At 40.3% G+C, this 6,000-nt stretch overlaps 1 long non-coding RNA gene across 1 annotated transcript in view; it reads right to left on the reverse strand.

Annotated features, from left to right (window-relative positions):
• Window positions 1-5,471, reverse strand: part of LOC129493304 (uncharacterized) — a 36,440-nt gene extending 30,969 nt beyond the window's left edge. Inside the window, exon 1 of the long non-coding RNA XR_008661109.1 lies at window positions 4,782-5,471. This is a non-coding gene — a long non-coding RNA (uncharacterized lncRNA). The remainder of the gene's footprint in view (window positions 1-4,781) is intronic.
• Between the last annotated feature and the right edge of the window lie 529 nt (window positions 5,472-6,000).

The following is a 6,000-nucleotide window of genomic DNA, read 5'->3' on the forward strand; positions in this document are numbered from 1 at the left end:
GTCCCAACTACTCAGGAGATAGAGGTAGGAGAATTTCTTGAGCCCAGGAGGTGGAGGTTGCAAGTGAGCCATGATTGCGCCATTGCACTCCACCCTAGAAACATAGCAAGACCTTGTCTCAAAAAACAGAAAAGAAAACTCATTAGCAAACTCCCTGAGCCACTTGTTGGCCAGGACATTCACCTTTGGAGGCCATAACACTTCCCAATCAAGCTTCCCATGTAGTTCAGAGAGTAGACAACTGCAGTCTCTAAACTACTGATATGGCACATCAGCTAATTAAATTACTGCACATTGCTGGTTGCAAGGCTAAAGCCAGTGGAGAGATTTGTTATTATCCTCTTGAAGAACAATCGATGGGCAAAATATTATTAGATTTGATTTTTCTAAAAAGCTGGGAGTAAAGTTATTTAATTAAGATTGTGTCAAAGCTTGGCTCTGGTTTCCCCTTTGGCCCTTTTCTTTTCATTTCAACTATGAAAGGGTTCCTTTTAGAAAAATGTGAAGAAACTAGCTTATCTCCATTATTGCCAAAGTACAAGTTGTATTTCATCAACTTACTCCCAATCCATATTTTAAGTTGCTATCAGGGCTCTTTGTGCAGGAAAAATCTAATCCAATACAACTCATACTAAAGTGTGGTTGAGCTTCATTTCATGCCGAGAATCCCAAGGAGGGACTATAGTCTGGGTAGAGACTTTGGCTATAGCTCTCCATTTATTCATTCAACCCACTCATTCATTATGAATTAATACAGCTCCTCACTTGTGCAAGATACTGTGTTAGCAGCAGAGCATACAATTGAAGAAAAGACAAAATTTTGATGTTTCTTCCTCAAAGCCCTTGAACAAAAAATGGGAGACTATCTGTAAGACAGAAATGACTTGATGCCACCAAATTTTATTTGTTTCTCCCTAGGAATGGCCCCTCTTTCCCACTTGCTCAAAAGTAATCTGTCCTTTAAACTCTTGCTTGGTTGAGGTCTCTTCCATGAGGCCTTTCCTGAATACTCCATTTCTTACTTGGAATTCCCCACCCCCATATTTTTCCAACTGAGTTTCCTTTGAACAATCCGTACCATATAATTTTTAATCAAATGTGTATTGTTATTTCTATTTTGTCTTATTTCCAAATTAGATTGCAACTTTTTTGAGGGCATGGACAACATCTTCCCCTTCTTTGCCTCAAAACAGCTACCTCATTTAAAAGAATCCATTATATGAGAAAGATACTTGCACATACGTGTTTATAGCAGCAAAATTTGCAATTGCAAAAACGTGGAACTAACCCAAATGCCCATCAATTAATGAGAAAGAAACTGTGATATATATATATATGAATATATATACATATATATGAATATATACATATATATATGAATGATGGAATACTACTCAGCCATAAAAAGGAATGAATTAATGGCATTCACAGTGACCTGGATGAGACTAGAGACTATTATTCTAAGTGAAGTAACTCAGGAATGGAAAACCAAACTTATATATTCTCATTAATAAGTGGAAGCTAAGCCATGAGGATGCAAAGGCATAAGAATGACACGGTGGACTTTGGGGACTCAGGGAGAAAGGGTGGGAAGAGGATGAGGGATAAAAGACTACAAATAGGGTGCAGTATATACTACTCGGGGGATTGGTGCACCAAAATCTCACAAATCCCCACTAAAGAACTTACTCATGTAACCAAACACCACATGTTCCCCAATAACCTATGGAAATAAAAAAAATATAAAAAACAAAAAACAAAAACAAAAATCCATCTACTTCCTTGATCTCTTGCATAGAACAGGCGCCCATTTAATTGGAAACGAGCACATTTGTTGCTGATGTTCCTCAATGATTTGGTTTGACTCCAAGAGACTATTCACATCCACCGTCCATTCATCCATCTATCCACCATTCATCTTATCCATCTCTTCATTCACCCACCATTCATCCCTCTGTTCACCATCCAGCCAGCCATCTATCACCCATTCATCTATCCCTCTACTATCCATTCATTCCTTTATTCACCCAGTAAAAGTTCAATTGTGGGAAAACCTATAGTTTGTAAATCCTTTTATTTTATGACTGATATTAATTGCTATATCCAAAATGTCAAGACAGAATTAGCACAGAAAATGAGTGTTAGAAATGGAATCAGATGGAGATGACTGGCCTTGGTATCTGCCATTTCCTCCCACCCAGATGCCCTTTTGTTCTTAGAAGCCAAAGACAGTCATCTTAGATGATTTCGGGCAACAGAATTCGTGCAGCCTTTGGAACTAAGAATTACTAGTCTCTACTTTCTAATGGTTTAGTAGTCAATGGACATATATAATTTAAGCCATTTAATTTGTTTTCACGTGTGATGTTTTAGAAGCAAACAATTTGTGCTAATACAATTGTTATATTAAAAAATCATACTAATTTAAGCTTTCTAAGCATACAAATGTACAGCTCATAACTGTTCTGTTACCATTAGTCACACACAAGAGAACATGACACAAGGTAGGTATTTTGTCTCTCAGAAAGAAAAACAGCTTGAAAGAACAAAAGCTTTCATATCAATTCCCTGCCAGCCAAATGGAGTGAGTCCTGTAAAGCATCCAAGATAAAAGGAAGATGGGAGAGAAGGAGACAGAGACAGAGGAGGTGGGAAGGTGAGGGAAAGGGGAAGGAGTGAAGGAGAAGGCTTTCTGAATGGTGAGGGAAACAGAAGGGAAGAGAAAGAGAAAGAAACCTCTGAGGAGGAGAGAGAGTGCTGTGATCTCATGAGGGAGACCTGATCTGCTGGCTGGGAGGAAGAAACCCATTGAGCTGAGCCAGCTCCTTTTGGCCGCCTTGCCTTCTCTGCATCATCATTCAGTTCACACCTGGGCCTCTTGGCTGGTGGGCTCTCTTTCACTGCCTTCCCCATAAAACCATCTAATCCTCTTTCTCCCTCTCTGAGACTCTTTCCCCGGAATCAAGCTTGCAATCCTCTGCTGCCTCACAAAACACAAGTCCTGCCGCATCCAAACACAATTAATTGACTTAATGCTTTTATCCACGGCCAAGCAGGTCTGGATAATAAAAGAGCCATAAATAAGCAACGTGGCTATCAAATGCACAGAAAATAGGACCATTGGCATTTACTGGTAGAAGCTGTTGGCTTGAATTGCATCAACAATGACTCCAGATCTTCCTTCTAAAATAAAATAAGAAAATGATCCATTTGTTATTTGGGAAGAGAATTCTATTCATATATTTATTTGGGAGGAAAAAGAAGATGTTGGTGGTTTAAGACCAGAAGCCAGAAAGAAAAAAAAACCCCGGTTTCATTCTTGAAAGATCTGATTACCAGCCTTTGCAATGTTTCAGGAAAATATTTCAGGACACACTGATAATTTGCATGAGTTTGAGAGGTGTTTTTGCAGCTTTTCCAAAACAGAAAAGAAATAAAAAGAGAGAATGGTTTGTTATTCCAAAAGGTAGAAATGCAAAAGAAGTCAGAATATCTTGAAAAAGAAGAAAATGTTTTGGCTTTCTGGCTTATTGCTGTGTAATTATTTTAAAATATTTCAAAGACTACTCTGCTAAATTTTCTTTTCCTATAGCAGCTTGAGGTAAACACGTGAAAGTGATTGTTCTGACTCTTGTTCCCCAATTCATGTTTATTTATTTATTTTACTAAATATAACTGTATTTAGAGAAAACCCAGGATTCTCTTTGAAGTTCCAGCCAGAATCTTAAAGCCTCTGAAAAGGCATCAAGGGAAAAACAAAAACAAAAACAAAATTCAGCCTTGGTGATGGCCATACCCAAAATGATGGCTACCTTCTCTCTTCCCAGAAAAAACAGTTTATTTGGATAAAGCTCTCAAGCTATTTCTTTCTTGTTCTAGTGAGAACCTTTAGCTAGTCCTCCTTAAACTCCCTTTCTCCTAAGCCAAATGGATAGACACCTATAAAGAGTAGAGTCAAATAGCAACAACTCTGGAATTGAGACAGGAATCCTAGATCTGATTTGCTGTGTGATCTTGGATAAGATAGTTAACCTCTCTGTGCCACAATTTCCTCATCTACAAAATAAGGATTATAAATCTACATACTCCGTAGAGCTCACTGAGTGTTCACAAAAAACCCACCTACTTACAAAAAGTCACTTATTAGTTATGTACCTGGCACATAACTAATACTCGATAAATGCTAACAATTATTGGTTTCCTATATGCAGCCTCCTACCTCTAAATGTAATACCTCTTCTAGGATACAGATTTTGTAGTAAACTCTGTAAATTTCCTATCTCCAAAGTTGTTTATATTTTTAAATTATTCACACTAGGAATATTTTCTTTATTTTCACATCACAATTTTTTTTTGCATCCATTGCTTAAGTGAGAACCAATTTATTCTTGATCGTCTTTTTTGATGTGATGCTTATCAGTAGTCCCTGAAGAAATCTAATTTTAAAAAAAGCTTCAACATCTATAGCTGTCTATGTTGGATTTATTTGCATTAGCTATTTAGATGAGTCTTTCTAGCTTGGCATTTGTCACCTTTTGTTTAACTATTTTTCATCCCAGGAGATCAACATCTTTGCATCCTTCTATCGGTACTTTGAATCTTGTTTTTCACTTGAATGCCCACCCCCCCGTCAGCGATGAGATATTGATTTCTTCTTCTTGTCATTTAACATTCTCATGGAGACCGTGGCAGACCAATTTACAAATGATCGCTAAAGTGCTTTGGCAAATTGTGGTGTTTTTGACAGAGAAAGAAAAACACAGACTACGAAAATTTTGCACCTTTCAATGGGGTTCACTTAATGCCATGCAGCCTTTCTCCTCATGAGCATTTTCAGTCACCACTAAAGATCCTGTTTGGCTTCTTTGATCCTGTGATGCACAGGGCTCCCTCCTTCAGGCAGGATGTCTCATCTCTGGACTTTGTGGACTGGGGTTGATTCTTTCATGCCCGGGGGGCCTCACCTCCAGGCCTGCTCCTTTCTTACAGGTTAGTCTTTGCCTGAGCAGGCACACTTGTTCTGAAAACACCACCATGGGGTTAATTTGCAGATCCTCAACCCACCGGGCAGACTCCACTTTCTGACCCCATCTGTCAGGCTCTGAAATTCATGGTCCTTCCCAGGGCAGAAGCCACGAGCCACAGAGCAAAGCTGCCATCACTTTGTATATTTCAGGGTTATTTATTAGGCCTTGGCTTGGAAGTCTAGCCAGGAGGTTTTCACTCAGGGTCTGTTTGCCTTATGCAGTCTGTCTCTGAAATGCAATTTGGAGATATAGAGACGTCAGGGTAATTTTCCGTCCTCTGGTGACAGTGTTATTATCGAGAAGGAAAGATGAGGGCCGCTTGCTGTGCTAATGACTGATTCTCATTTCATAGGCTCCAGGAGACCTAGGCTGTAAACGACTGCACATAGCCAGGTTCCCCCAGAGCCTCACCCGGAGTTCCTCGCCCTGGGGAAGTGATGTTAATGGTGTTCTTTGCAAATCCCTCTCCCACCCACTTTCCTGGCAGGATTATAGAACCCCTGTGTCTAGACACCCCGGGAGCTCTGAGGATTTCCTGAGCCTGTTTTCACTAGCTCATTGTGATATCTCCTATGGAGGCGGAGTCAACACCCAGTATTGTGAGTGTTGGAGGCATAAAGGAATGTCAAGATCATAACCTAAAAGTCCCTGCCTCCCACCCGCAGCCCCCTCCCTGACCCTGTGACCCATCAGGCTAGCCTTCTGCACCCTTTGATTCTGGGCTTTTCAGAGCCCCAAGAAAGCTCTGAACCTAGAATGCTGCTCCTTTCCCCCTCTTCATCTCCTCAATGTCCACCCATCCTCTGTCACCAGTCATCAGAGAAGCCTCTGTGCCTCCACCCCAGAAGAGGTCAGGCTGGAAAGCTCTTAGAACCTCTGGTTTGCTTCCTTCAGTGCCTTTCTTCTATTTCATATTTGCCTGAGAATGTGCCTGGCCTCTTTCACCCGAGAAACCTGAGAGGCTCCTGTGAGC

Source organism: Symphalangus syndactylus, chromosome 11, assembly GCF_028878055.3.
Source record: "Symphalangus syndactylus isolate Jambi chromosome 11, NHGRI_mSymSyn1-v2.1_pri, whole genome shotgun sequence".
NCBI classification, from domain to species: Eukaryota; Metazoa; Chordata; class Mammalia; order Primates; family Hylobatidae; genus Symphalangus; species Symphalangus syndactylus.